The 14,332-nt window shown below is 58.2% G+C and overlaps 1 long non-coding RNA gene across 3 annotated transcripts in view; it reads left to right on the top strand.

Annotated features, from left to right (window-relative positions):
* The first annotated feature begins 4,297 nt into the window (after positions 1–4,297).
* The window catches only part of LOC140602140 (uncharacterized), a 29,278-nt gene continuing 19,243 nt past the window's right edge, over positions 4,298–14,332 (top strand). The window contains exons 1-3 of one of the 3 annotated variants that reach the window (XR_012005135.1): positions 4,298–4,442; positions 5,386–5,521; positions 7,798–7,852. This is a non-coding gene — a long non-coding RNA (uncharacterized lncRNA). Of the gene's footprint in view, positions 4,443–5,385; positions 5,522–7,054; positions 7,177–7,797; positions 7,853–14,332 lie in introns of those variants that run through there. The other 2 variants (XR_012005134.1, XR_012005137.1) reach the window with 2 other exon arrangements.

The following is a 14,332-nucleotide window of genomic DNA, read 5'->3' as shown; positions in this document are numbered from 1 at the left end:
GCCTGACTCAACCTGCAACAGAAGGAACCATGTGGGGTATCCGGGTGCAGGTGAGACAGGGCTGACCTCACTGGGGCCTCTACTCTCTCCAGAGTCTGAGATCTCTGCTGGAGAAGGAGCCTCATGGTTTCTCCTCACACAGGGCTAGTAGAGCTTCTGCTCTGTCCTCTCCCCCCCTAAGAGGGAGGTCTAGGAGGCTGGGAGAAAATGGTGGGAGGGGAGGCCAAGAGGTTTTCTTCCTCAAGTGCCTCCTGCCTCTTCTCTCGCTCCCCGAGACTGCAACAGCTTGGACACCAGGGGGCAGCATCGAGCTTTCCACAGCCCAGATTTGTCCGCTCGCAGATGCACAGTCACCAGGACTTTCCCAGCCTTAACTCAGTGGTCCAGATGGGAAAACTAGAGGTGGGGAGACTGGGATTGGGGAACACGGGAATAACGTGGCGGTTTCAACATTAGCAGATTATAAGAGATAGGGCGCAGAATTCTATTTTGTCTGAAATTAGCCTGGAGAAAGAGTGGCAGATACCAGCGCAAGGGGCCAAGGACATGGGAAGCCTCTCCTTGGGCCAGATTTCCCTCCAGGCTGTGCTTTCTCTTGTTTCTCCTGAACTGATATTTGGGTCAAAACTGCCTTCCTCCCCAGCTCCAGCTTCAGCTCCTGTACTGAGCTGTAACCTCTCACTACCTGCCAGCATCGTCTTCAGCTAAAATCAGCCCTGGTCTGCGTGACTGTGGGCAGGTCACTGGCTTCCTCAGGGCCTCTTCCCGTAGTGGCTGAGGCCGTGGGTGGGTGCGCATGGGATGCCCAGGGACAGGGCATTGCCTCCTTCTCCCCTTCCCACTCCTGTTACTTCCGTTGCAGAAGGCTTGGCCTGGACACACGTGTCCCGCTTCCGGATCAGCCTGCCCAGGAGCAGTGGGGAAGTCCCCCAGCTTCTTTGAGCCTGCTTCTTCTGTGAGGTGGAAATGACTACATCTGCCCCAGCCACCAGATGAGACGGATCCCCAGAGGGTGGAAGCCGGGTGGGAGAGGACTCGGGGTCCCCTCCCAGCCTGGGAGTCACTGCAGGTTGAGAGGCTGCCTCCGGTCTGGTGTCAGTGTCCAGAATTCACCTTGGAAAGCCAGCTCCTCCTGGAGGAGCCTGAGAGCAATAGTGGGTCACTCCGGGGAGGAATTTAGCTTTGAAACCGGAGAATTAGGAAGTCTGAGTGGCTCAGTGGGTTAAGCGTCTGCCTTTGGCTCAGGTCATGATCCCAAGGTCCTGGGATTGAGCCCAGCGTCAGGCTCCCTGCTCAGTGGGGAGTCTGCTTCTGCACTTTCCTTGCTTGTGAGGAAGGAAGGAAGGAAGGACGGAAGGAGGGGCAGCCCAGGTGGCTCAGCGGTTTAGCGCCGCCTTCATCCCAGGGCGTGATCCTGGAGACCCTGGATCGAGTCCCACATCGGGCTCCCTGCATGGTGCCTGCTTCTCCTTCTGCCTATGTCTCTGCCTCTCTCTCTCTCTCTCTCTCTCTGTGTGTCTCTATGAATAAATAAATAAATAAAATCTTAAAAAAAAAAAGGAAGGACGGAAGGAAGGGAAAGAAAAAGAAAGAAAGGAAGGAAGAAAGAAAAGAAAAGTAAGAAAGAGAAAAGAAAAGAATTCCAGTGGGACGGGGTGTCTACAAAGCCTGGCACGGAGGCTCCCGCCTGGGACCCTTTGGGAAGGGGGTGCCCTGAGCTCTGGTCTTGATCCCGCGCTGGGGGCGCAGGTAGGAGCTCGCCTCTCCCGGGGCCTCAGTTTCCCCCGCGGCTGCGCGGGTGGGGGGCCGCGTGTCTGCCCGCCCCCTCTGCCCTCGGCAGGCTCCGCCAGCAGCCTCTCCGCCAACCCCGTCCCCAGCGCGGTCCCGGGCACCCGGACCCGGCGGAGCCCCCCAGCCCCGCCGCCCCCGCTCCCGCCCCCGCCCCGCGCCTCCCCGGGCGCCCGCATTAAAGCGCATATGCAAGCCATGAATTATCAACTGAAAGGAGTCAATTACCGGCTCTAAAAACGAGTGTCTGCGCCCGGAGCGCCCGGGGCCATCCGCCTATTTACGGAGCGATCTCCCCCGCCCGGCCTCGGGAGGGCTCGGCGGCGAGAGCTGGAGCCCGACACCGCGCGGGAGAGAGCCGCGGGGACCCGGAGGTGGAGGCCTGGACCAACGCGCAGAGGCTCGGGCCAGGCAAAGGCGGCTGGGCTGGGTCCCTCCTCTCCCGAGAGTCGGGGGTGGGGGAGTCGGGGGGAGCGGGGAGCGGCCAGAACCTCAGAGGCCCCGTTTCCCCTCCCCCGTCTGTGTGTAGGGACCCTAGGCCTCCAGGGCTGGGGGAGACCGGACTGCTGGTCCGAGCTCTTGGGGGGGAAGGTGGGGAGCACAGTTCCGGCAGGAAACCGGGGAGCAGGCTGGGGCGTTGTCCAGCGTGGAGGTGAGCTGGCCAGCGTGACCATCAGAAGAGGAGGAGAGGTGAGGAACAGGCCCAAAGTGAGGCTAGAGTCTGACTTGGGGGTGTCTGCAGAGCCCCAGGATTGAGAGAGGGGTGGTGAAACCACCCTCAGTGGACTCTGGAAGTCCTGTCTGCCCCACAGGCTCTCACCCAAGCGGCTCCCTTCCCTGGAAATGCTTCACCTCCTGGCCTCTCCAGCGCCTGCACCTGCCTCAGCCCAGCACACACCCCGTTCTGTCGCAGGATCCAGGCCCAACTTCTCCAGCAGACCCTGAACTGGGGTGAGGCAGGGCCTTGCCTACCTGGGTCCTCTGGAGGGAGCTACCTGGAGCTACCGAAGCGTTTGTTGAACAAGTGAATGGAGGGGTGAGCTTTGTTGAACAAGTGAATGGAGGGGTGAGCTGGCTAGAGGGGACCTTGGCTTGGACTGAGGCTGTAACCAAGGCTCAGGGTTCAGAGGGCAGGGCTGCATGTAAAGCACTCTGTACAGATCAGTGGAAAGCTTCAAGCCACCCTCATGCTGGGGTGAAGTCACAGAAACTGAGTCCAGCTGTTGCTATGCAGGGCTTGGGGGAGAACAGGGGAGGGAGGAGCAGGGGCAGGAGGGTAGGGGTGGTGGTGGGAGGGGTGGTGGTGGGTGGGTTGGCGGAAGCTGAGGCCCAGCTCACCAGCACCAGTAAGTTGCAGCCAGAGCCCCCAGGGCTTGTACTTCTGGTTCTTGGCATCCTAGGCCTCTCCTGGAGGCAGTAGGGACAGGAAACCCCCAGGAACTCTGAAGAAGGAGCAGGGTCTGAGATGGGACAGAGGGAAGAGTCTGGGCTTGGGCATCAAAGCCTCTCCTAGCTGTGTGACCTGGGGCAAGTCCCTTCACTTCTGAGCCTCAAGTTCCTTAATCTGGAACACTGGAACACTTTCTTTCTTTCTTTTTTATTTTTATTTATTTATTCATGAGAGAGAGAGAGAGAGAGGCAGAGACATAGGCAGAGGGAGAAGCAGGTTCCCCACAAGGAGCCCTGTGTGGGACTCGATCCAGGACCTGGGACCACACACTGAGCCGAAGATAAGACACTCAACTGCTGAGCCACCCAGGCGTCCCTAGGACACTTTCTAAGAATGTTCTCACGTGTACATAGCACTCTCCCAAGAGGGAAAGTAAAGAATAAGAACGGCTACTATATTGAGGCCTACAAGGTGCCAAGTACTATGATTAGTGGATTATCCCTTTCTGCCTCCCAACCACTTCCCCATGATGTGAAATCACTTTGCGGACAGGGAAACATGAAGAGAGACTGGGATTGGGAAGCAGTAGCATCAAGGGTTGAAGCCAGGTCTGATTCCAGAGCTTCCTTAACCCCTCCGCTACAGGACCTCCCAGACGAGGTCCAGTGTGACCCCTGCCCGGTTCCCTCAGCCCTGCCAGTGTGAATGAGCCCAGAGTTACAGAAGGGACAAGCTGCATAGTGGGCAGGACAGCTCAGGTCCAGCAGAGGCAGCCCCTTGGGTCCTGTTCCCACCATGGCGTGGGCCGGGCGTCTGGCCTGACAAGTCTGCAGCCCTACCATGCCATTATCGGGCTGCCAGAGGGGGTGTCTGCAAGCGCCAATGCTGGGGTTCCCGCGACCGCTCGCCTATTAGTAGCTGGTGGCTTCACAATGATTTATTGGGGCTTCTTCATTTCCCCTTGGTCTGCTATAAACATATTTATACCACCAGAGTGACCGATAAATTTCCCTTATGAATCCTGTTATCTCCCCCATTAACCATCCGTCACCTTTTATGCGGCCACAATGGGCCGGGCCAGGGCAAGGGGGCTGGGTGGGAGGCCTGAGGCCAGCACAGCCCATGGGCCCAGTGAACTCTTCACCTCCCCCACTGCTCCCCAGACAGTGGCCGTTGCTGCCTTGGAGCAGGATGAGGATATGGGCCTTGGAACAGACTGGACGGCCCCTTTGAAATGTGGCTTCCTCCTGGTTCTCAGAATAGGGTAAGTGCCTCTAGGGACTCACCTGCGTCTCTCCCCTGTAGCTCTGGCTTTGTCACTTCTAAGTGAGCAAGAGTCTTCTGAAGCTGCTGCCACTGCCCTTCCTCTTCTCTCTATCCTAAGCTCTCACCCTCATCCCTCCAAGGACAGCAGAAAGCTAAGACACAGATGTGGTGCCAGAGGGACTGAAGCCAGCACCCTGGCATTTGCTGAGCACCTCCTCTGTGCTAGGCACTTTGTATCTGTGATTTCCTGGGACCCTCACCGTGGATTACCATGGAATCCTGGAGCCAGACCGTTATAGCTCCGTTTGCCAGATGAGGAAATAAAGCTCAGAAACATTCAATGAAGAGCCTAAGGTCACCTAGCCAAGGGGCAGAGCTGTGATCTGGGGCCTTTTGGGTTGAAAGCTTGTGCTTCCAACTACTGCATTCGGTCACCTCTTCAGATGCCCTGGGCTAGGAGGGGTTAGTCCAAGAAGTCTGTCAGGGACAGGGCTGCAGGGCAGGGGAGAAAGGAGAAGAGAGGGGAAGGATGGGGCCTCAGTGGTAAGCTGGCAGGGAGAAAGGGGCAGAGCTGTGGAGGGGAAAGTGGCCTCGGGCCCCTATTCTCAGTCAAGCTGCTGGGAGGGAGGTGAGGTCTCTAAGAACCCTAAGCCACCTGTTCTGCCCACACTTGGCAGGACCAGGGGCCTGGCGCATGGTCAGGACTAGTAGACCACAGCTTGGCTCGGTCCTCAGCTTACGTCGAGGGCAAGGCCCAACCTTCTCTAGGCTTCAGCCTTCTTCCAGAGCCAAGGCATGCAGGGTTCTGCCCTTTGAATACCCGATATGTCGGCCTTCTCAGGAGATGGCTGTGTGCGTGTATGTGTGTGTGTGTGTATGTGTATGCATGTGTATGTGTGTGTCGGGGGGGGGGGTTCCTTTTCTTTCACCTTCACCCACAGAGTCAGCCAGAGCTGCTGAGAGCTCCTGGGAGTTAAGACGACCCACGTTCTCCAATGGAGAAGAATCTCAAGACTTAGACCAAAGTCTACCCTGAGTCCTGGCATCGCTTCTCTGGCCCAAGGAGAATGGGCACAGGTAGGCGTTATTATTCCCATTTTACAGATGGGAAAACTTAGACCCAGAGGAGGAAGGAATCTGAGCAAAGAACAGCCCTGGGTTAAGACTTGGTGACGAGGAGGGGACTCAGCAGCATTAGGGCCAGGAGGCCGCAGAATGGGGCTGAACAGGGGGGTGGAGTGTAGTCTGCGGGGTCTGGGGTGGCCACGGGTCACGGTGGGGATTGGTCAGCTCTCTCAAGGATGTCTAATTACTCTTGTCTTCAGTAACACCCTGGTGTAGGGGTGGCTAGGGCAGCGTGGACTCTGGGCTTAGCACCCCAAGGAAACAGGTTCTCCCCTGACTTCCAGAAGGTGCGGGGAGGTCGGTCTGGCCATTCCCCTCCCTCCTGGTCCAGAGGGGGTGGTTCCAAGACCTAGTCCGTCTACTTGGCTCCCCCCACCCCAGCACCTTCAAAACAGCTGGGCTGGGAGGAAGGAGATCCGCCCTGCGACCCCAGCCTCTTCCCTTCCACAATGTCTCACTCAGCTTGCAGACTGGCGGCTGCCAGGCCCCGGGGACACCCTGAAGGGGGCGCCGGCTGGGAGCCCGGCAGGCCCCGCAGCCACACGACCACCTGCCCCGTCTGGCTCGATCTGGCTCCTCTCACCTGCTCGTCTTCCCCTCCTCCCGTTCACCCTCTGTATCCTCCCCACTGCCTGTCGGTCGGTCTGCGCGTCTGTCTTTCCCGGGGCTGGCAGCCCGCTCCCGTCCTCTCCGCAAGGTTGGAGGGAGGGGAGCAGGGCTGGGAGTGCGTGTGAGAGCCAGCCAGCAGGGCTCCCCCCCTGCTCCTGCACACTCACACACGCACACACTCTCTCCCTCAGTCATTTTCAATGTCATAAATTTCCCCGTCTCTCTCCTCCACTTGCTATTACCTGCGCCTCCGTCACCGCGCTCGCTCCCAGATGGGCTAGGCCATCTCCGCTCCGCAAATGACTCCGGGAGAGAGAGGCAGGGAAGGAGGGAGAGAAAGGAGCCGGGAGAGGCGTGGAGAGAAGAAGGAAGGCAGCCCGCAGAAGGCCGGAGAGGGAAGCAGAGAGGGAGAGAGGAGCCCCCAGAGGGCTCACAGCCCCCCTTCCCCCTCCCCCAAGTACAGAAAGCCGCTGCCATGGGGCTCCGGGTGCCAAGGCAGGAGGGGCTGGGGCCGAGTCTAGGGGTGGAGTCGGGTCCCCCAGCTCTGCCCCCCACCCAGTGGCACTTGCTGCAAGTCCTGTCCCTCCACACACTTCCCACAGGCACCTGTGTGTGCCAGCGCCGTGCTAGTGGCGAACCAGACACCCGGGGTTCCTCCCGTGTGGCTCCCAGCCAAGGGGACACGTGGACCGGGAGGTGAACCCCCGGCCTTACTGTGTACTAGGCTTTATGGGATCCTCTGGCAGGAGGGGGGTGGTGTAGGGTAATCTGTGCCTCTCCCTTGGTATCTGAGTGGGGGGGCGGTGGAGGCTGTCTCCAGGAGCTGGCTTCTTGCCACCAGTGAAGCTCCCTCCTACATTCATTCATAGCTTCACAGGAGCTCTTGGCTTCCTCAGGACTGGTTCTTGGGATGAGAACAAAGCTGGGAAGACTCAGTGGTCTGGGAGAAGGAGCTTGTCCGGGAGACCCCATAGGATGGAGAGTGAGGCGGAAGAGAGGTACAGGTGGGGCTGGTGTGGCAGGACTGGGGAGAGTGTGGACAGGGAACCCAGGGCGCCCAGACGCTGCTAGGAGGGACTCAATGAAACACCGGTTGGCTTTCCTGCTGCTACTGCTGGTGGTAGTATTAATGATGGCATGTGTGGGAGCTGCTCATGGTACTGGGGGGACTTGGACCCCAGGCCTAAGATGCTACCAGAACCCCCCCTCCTAGAAGGTTTCCTGCTTGTACTCTCAACACCTCTAATTTCTTGTAAAAATGCAGACGTGACCATATCACTCTCTTGGTTCAACCTTCTGATGGCTCCACATCTCACTGGAAGCGACCCCTAAACTCCTCACCCTGGTTCCTGAGGCCAGTCTGTTCTAGCACCATCCCCTCCTGCTGCTCCCCTGACTTCTCTCTGACAGGGCCCAGACTAGGCCCAGAGCCTTTGCACTCTCTGTTGCATTCCTCCCTCAGCTCAGATGTCATCTGCACAGAGGAGCCAACCCTGACCACCTGCCCCGTCTAATGATGGGTTACTCCATTAACTCTATTGTAGTCTTTTGAGTATTTATTTTGTGGCACTTTTTTACATTGTGTCATTATTTGTTTACTTACCTGTTTACTCCTTTAGTGTCTGTTTCCTCTGGTGGCTGGACCTTGCATGTTTGTTCTGTTCTTCAAAGACAGTAAGTACCAACGATGAGCCCAATGAATGATGGGACGAATGATGTTGATGTAGATGTATCCTCCTCACCTTGGTTTGGATTGGGATGGATATTGGGATGGATGAGGCCAGGCTGGTGGTCTCAGGTTTGCTGTCTACCTGGCAAATTTGAAATCCCAGTGTGCTAGATTCCATTCCAACAGGGAGAGGCATCTTGCCCTGGTACTAGGAATTTAACCTGTAAACAGGGTTGGGCCTCATCGAAGGATTTCCCTCTACTAGAGCCCACCCACCAGAGCCCCTCCATCTGTGGCAACCAGACATGCACCTTCACAGACACACAGATGCACACGCACACACCACAGGCATCCTTACACCCCTGTACAGAGCGGCCTAAAATAAGGCACACTCACATACACGCTCAGGAGCCCCCGTGGATGTCTGGACACACCAAGGCATGCAGGGGAGCAAGCCCCATTACCCATATCCCTGCACCCACCAGATACCACCCTACAGGTATATCTGTGAACAGACGTACCATAAACACACATACCCACAAACATGTACCAACACAGTTAACTACTAAGATGACATCAGTGGAGAAGACACCTGTTTGCTTGCTTACTGACGCAGGAGTCTACACCGTGGAGTAACAGACGGGCCTGTTAGCTGCCCTCCAGCACGGGTGCCCTATGTTGAGTGAGCCACACCTTCCCACCTCATTCCTCACCTCCCCGGCTCCACTGCCCCAGCCCTCGTGGTCTGGGGAGAGGCTTGGCGGGCTCCAGCAGACTCAGTCTGTGGCCAGAGGCAGGGCTCAGCTGGAGCTGGGGTCAGGAGTTGGTCTGTGGCCAAGGTCAAGGTTCACTGGGTGACTGGGGTCAGGCTCATCTGGGACCAAGGTCAAAGGTCAATCAGAAGCTGAGATTTCCTTCATGTCCTATGTCTTGGCTCACAGGTGTATCCCCCCCCCCCAACTATATGCCATCCCCAGGAGCTGCTGGTGGGGACAAGACTCAGGGTCCTTATCCTGCGTGGGCCTCTGTGGCTGGTGGAGGGGGGGCAGGTGGGGACCGGCTGGGCAGATAGCTGTGAGGTACGTTTCCATCTCCGCGGGTCGGGCGGGCGAAGCCATTTCCAATCTGCTCTCTATCATTTTCAATATCATTAATCCCAGACACTCTATTTTCCATGCCTGCGCAGCCAGGCCCCCGAGTGTGCGCCGTGTAAAGTGACACATATTCATCACCGGCTCGTGGCGCCGGCGCCGACGCTGATACAATATTAGTGTTGCCCCCCCGCTCGGGGCCCGCTCCGCCCGGCTCCCCGATGGCACGAATCCATCACCTGGAGCCCGTGTCACTTTCCCCAGCAGCCACATTTGTTTGGGCACTTAGGAGGTAATTGTGGCACATTAGCTGGGGCGGGGAAGGGCGCTGGGTCCTCAGGAGGAGGGGCAGCCGAGGCATCTTCCACGGCCTGAGCCCACCCTGGCCTGGTGCTGCTCTTGGCTCGGGCTGGGGTCCCAGGAACCCGGGCTCTTGCTCAGCCTCGGAGGAGGTGGCTCAACGAAGGGTCCCATGTGGGGGAGGTGGACTTGGGCCCCAATCGGGAAGTCTCAGCAGGGTTCTTCCGCTCCCCTGTGAGCCCCAACACTGGGGCTTGGTCTACATGGGGTCCCAAGCTTGGAGGTGATGGCTTTGCAATCTTTTTTTTTTTTTTTTTTTTTGCCAACCAGTCCATATCCTAGCCCTGGGACTCGGGATGTGGCGATCCCAGCCCTCCTGGCTCCATTTCAAGTCACATTTGGGAGAGGTCAGTGGGAGGGGGAGCAGGAAGGAGGTGGCACTGCCCAGCCCTTGAGAGCCCAACTGTGAGGGAAAATCTGGCACTGCCCTGGGAACCTGGGTCTGAGAGGGGGTGACATGGCCCAGCCCTTGGGAGCCCTGTCTGGATCTAGGAGGAGGAGAATGTCACCAGCCTGAGCAGTAGGGCACAGTGCTTTTGGGAAGACTGCCTGGAGGTGGTGAGCCAGACATCTAGGGATAGCCTCTGGCCACCGGGAGGCCCCGAGTGGCTGCGGTGCCGGGAGGAGCAGCAGCCGGGGTCACTGATCTGGGCAGAGGCCAGGCCGTGCTGGGGCCTGGGTTCTCCCTCCACAGTCTGCAGGGCTAACACCCATTAACCTCGTCAGCAGACAAATTGCCCGTCTTGTCAAATTCCCATTTAAAATGCAAACTCGATTTGACAGAGTAAACGGAGCGGAGGTGGGAGCGGATAATCCAGTGGAAGCTCATTAGCAGGGCCCAATGAGAGGGGCCTGCCAGGAGAGCCTAACAAACCTGCCCTGATGAACTCCCAGCCTTTTAACATCCCACCACCTGCTCAACGCCCTGACTTGCCCGCCCTACTGCCTAACCCCCTCAAGGGGTCTGGGGCGCCAGCTGCTTGCTAGCACCTCTGGGAAGGTGCATCCAAGAAGCAAACAGAGCGGGAATCAGCCTCTGCCCCTCTGTCCACTCGGTGGCCTCCGGCAGCAACAACAGCAACCATGTGCCCCCCGACCTGGGTTCCCAGTGGAACCCTGTACATATATTCTCCTCCCTGGCCTCCCCTTCCCCTGGCCTTCACTTCCTGTGAGTTGGTATTATTAACCCATCGACAAATGAGAAACTCCAGGAGGTTGCCCCATAGTAGGCAGGCCAGGCCGAGCGTGGATTCGATCCCCAGCCCATCAGACCCCAGTAATTTACACTTGTAACCACTGCACTACTTTGCCTTCCCGAATTGTGAATGGCTGTCCTGCCCTCTCCGCGTCCCTGGCTTCAGTGCTGTCACTAGCTGTGTGGGTCTAGGAAAAGTGACTTCCCTTTGAGCCTCATTTTTCTCACCGGTAAAAAAAATGGGCAAACAACTGCTGCCCAGCCCGAGGGGTAGGATAAGGAGAATTTTAGTAGTACTTGGTTTAATGAATACTCATTACCAACCCCCAAATATCTGCAGATAACTTAGCCCTAAAGGGAGGCGTCCTGGGGCAGGGGAAGGTCTCGCCCACCAGGCCACTCCTGTCCTGTGCTGCAGGCGCTGCAACCTGTTTCTAATAGTTGAAATATTGGTTAAGAGGCCCTGGAAGGCAGCCTCCAACAGCCAATGGGCTATTGCTCCACCTTGCCTCTGGGGCACCCTCGTGTCGCTCCCCCCGCCCCCAGATACTCATAGAGCCCCTGAACCAGACGGGGGCTGCACCTGTCCCGGCCCCCACATGGAGTGCCATGCTGTCTAGCTGTGCTGGGTGACCTTGGGTGGGGGTCCTCACTGGGTCTCATTGCCTGTTGCTAGCCTCACAGCAGGGGTCTCCCCACCCCCAATCTCTGTCCCCCACCCCTCCAGTCCTTGCAGGCACCAAAGCAATGGGTCTGAATCCCGGCACTTGCCCACCACGACCCCTTACTCTTCCCCCGTAAAGTCCACATTCCTCAGCTGGCGCTCAAGGCCCTACACGATCTGATCTTAGTTTACCCTTCCCGTCTCTCTCATGGCACAGAGTGTCCTGAACTCTCCTGTTCGCCTTTGCCAGGCTGTGCATGGCACTACCTCTAGACTCAGCACCCGCCCTAGAGGGTCCTCTTCCTCTTCAGAACTTCTTCACCCCCTGTCGTCCTTGCCTGACTCCAGCAGTGACCTGAAGGAGACCCCCTGGGAGACTCTGGACCTTGTCTGGGGGTGGGGCCGGGGGGTAGGGGTGGGCTGCAGAGGAGGAGAGGCTGGGGTGGGGGCTGTTCTCGGCCTCCCTCCGGTTGTCTGCAGAACCATCCTCTGAGGCTGGCCTAATTCCCTTCAGAGCCCGGCTCCCATCTTCAGGGTGGTGCTTAGGGAGCTGAGAGCCCAACGTTAATGCCTAAGAAAGTCGTGGGTGGATTAGAAAGCGAGGGGGATTAGGGCCAGAGCTGGTAGCTGATGCAGGAGGGAGCCCCTCCTCCTGAGGAAGAGGAGGCTAATCCTGCTTAGTGACTGAGGAGCCTACCATGCTGAGGAGGGGCCTTCCCTTCTACTCAGGCTGCCCAGACCTGGCCAGCTCGCCAGCCCTGGCCCAGCCCAGGCGGCAGCAGCATGAAGACCCCTCTCACCAGCTCTTTCTTCCGAACTTCTGGTCCGCTGGTGTCCCCCCAGGCCATCTCTGCCTTGTCCCTCATGCTACCCTAGACCTCTCTGTGACCCCAAACCTCTTCATCCCTATACCCCCATTCAAAGTGCTTCATGTAGCCACCCCCAGACTTACATGACTACACACTGAGCCACACACTGAGCCACCCCACCGAGACTCCTGCTGCCCCTGCATCTGTGCTGCCTGGAAAGTCTGTGTGGACGCTGCTGGGCTGCCCAGTGTCCTCATTCCTGTGGCCACCGGGGGCCGGCTACTCATGGCTCATGGTCAACTTCCTCATGGGGGAATGGGCCTCAGTTGCCCCACCCAAGGCTATGCCCTTTCCCTGGGATGACTGGTCAGCGCGGGAGTACAAGGTCTGGCCCCTTACCTCAAGCTTCCCATGGGACCGGCTGAGGCCACTGTTGCCCCAGCGCCACGGCTGGACCTCTCCCTCTGCCCAGTCCTGCTGCTTCGCACGCTTGGTCCCCAGAGCACGCCCCAGCAAGCCTCTTCTCCCTCTGGTCTCCTTAGGACGTCTTGCCCTTCGCTGGCTTTCTGAGTCTCACAGTTGAGGATGGAAGATGAAGTTGGCCACTGAAGGGCCTGGGGTTAGGAGCTCCTGAGCTCGATGCCCACAGTCAGCCAGGCAAGGGCCAGCAGCAGCATCCTCCTTCCCTGAGGATGGACCCTGCGGGGGATGGGGCCCTGGGTTTCCGTGGTGTAGGCCATCCTGTGGACTGAGCCGGGAGGGAGGGCTTGCCCCGGAGACCCAGCCTGGGGTCTTGGCCTGAAAGAGGAAGCAAGAGAAGGAAGCCCGCTCTGAGATTTTAATCTGAGTGGGGAGGCAGGTCACTTCCTGTGAGCCTGGTCTGAGAGGAGAAGTACAACTTTGACTTGGGAGCCCAGTCTGAGGGGGAAGGACAGAAGGACAGCATGTTAAGAGCTGAGTTTGAGGGATCCCTGGGTGGCGCAGCGGTTTGGCGCCTGCCTTTGGCCCAGGGCGCGATCCTGGAGACCCAGGATCGAATCCCACGTCGGGCTCCCGGTGCATGGAGCCTGCTTCTCCCTCTGCCTATGTCTCTGCCTCTCTCTCTCTCTCTCTCTCTGTGTGACTATCGTAAATAAATAAAAATTAAAAAAATATATTTAAAAAAAAAAAAGAGCTGAGTTTGAGGAAGTAGAGCAGGCTGTGGGCCAAGAGGCAGGCCGTGCCCCGCCTGCCTGCTCCCAGGGCCTTTCGCCACTCGGTCAGCCCAGGTCCTCCTTTGCCAGGCCTGGCCTACCTTCCGAGGGGCCAGCCAGCCGGTGCGGTGCCTGACTGTGGGAGGACCGACTTTCTAAGTTAATGACCCGGGTGTGCATGAGAGGAATAGGAAGGACGCCTACTACCTGGCTCCTTAGCTCCATGAGGCTTGAAGCCGTGACATGAGGGGATAGAGCACATCCTGGATGCAGGGCCTCTGAGAGATTCTGGTCCTTGGGTAACTCGGGAGCAGGGGCAGGGAACTGGAACTGGACGGATTGACCTCTGAGCCAGTTTGGGATGCGGGGGTCAGTTGGGGGGGAATGCTCCCACTCTGTTCCCTACCTCTGATGGACAAATGCTAATGACATTACCAGCGATTGACCAAAAACGAATAAATAATTCAGTCTGGCCTGAAAATGGGAGAAAAGTACTTAAATGCTATTGACAAGCCAGTCCCTGGCCTCATTACCCATGCAGACTCAGGCCTTCACATCGACCATACCCCCCAATTCCTTCAAACCCCACTGTGGGCAGCCTTAGGCCTCCCTCCCACCAGCCTGGCCTAAGTTGAGAGTGTGGAGGGTGACCTGAGGAGACCAGGGAGAGAGTGGAGGCTTGTGGCCAGAGGCACCCCTAGAAAGGACCCCAAGCAGTCTCTCAGGTCCTTCCCCACTCCTCAGCCCCTCGAAGCAGCTTCTGTCCCCAGGAAGGGTGGCCCTGGCCAGTCTCTCTCCAGCTCAGCCCCAGGTGTGCATGTACAGGGAGCACAGGCGTGTTTGCACATGCACACGCAGAGCCCAGCAGCTGCTGCATCCTCTTCCAGGACAAGAGGAGTGGTGACCCCCGGGGCAGCTGTCAGTCACTGCACTCTCAGGGGTGCAAACTCATTAAACGTTTCCCTGCCTTGTCAGAGGGGCCCCTGAGTCCCCAAGTCAGGCCTGGGGAAGAAGAGGAGGAGGAAGAGGAGGAGGAGGAGGAAGAGGAAACAAATGTGCAGCTGATCCTTTAAAAGCACATCCTGTATTTCTGACCCCTGGAGAAGATGAGGGGATTATGGAGGGTGGGGATTATCAGGGGAAGGGCCTCACCATGGGTTCCTCCTGAGTCCG

The sequence above is a fragment of the Canis lupus genome, chromosome 13 (genome assembly GCF_048164855.1).
Source record: "Canis lupus baileyi chromosome 13, mCanLup2.hap1, whole genome shotgun sequence".
Lineage (NCBI taxonomy): Eukaryota > Metazoa > Chordata > Mammalia > Carnivora > Canidae > Canis > Canis lupus.
Note: the sequence above shows the minus strand (reverse complement) of the source record. Positions and strands in the feature narration are given on the sequence as shown.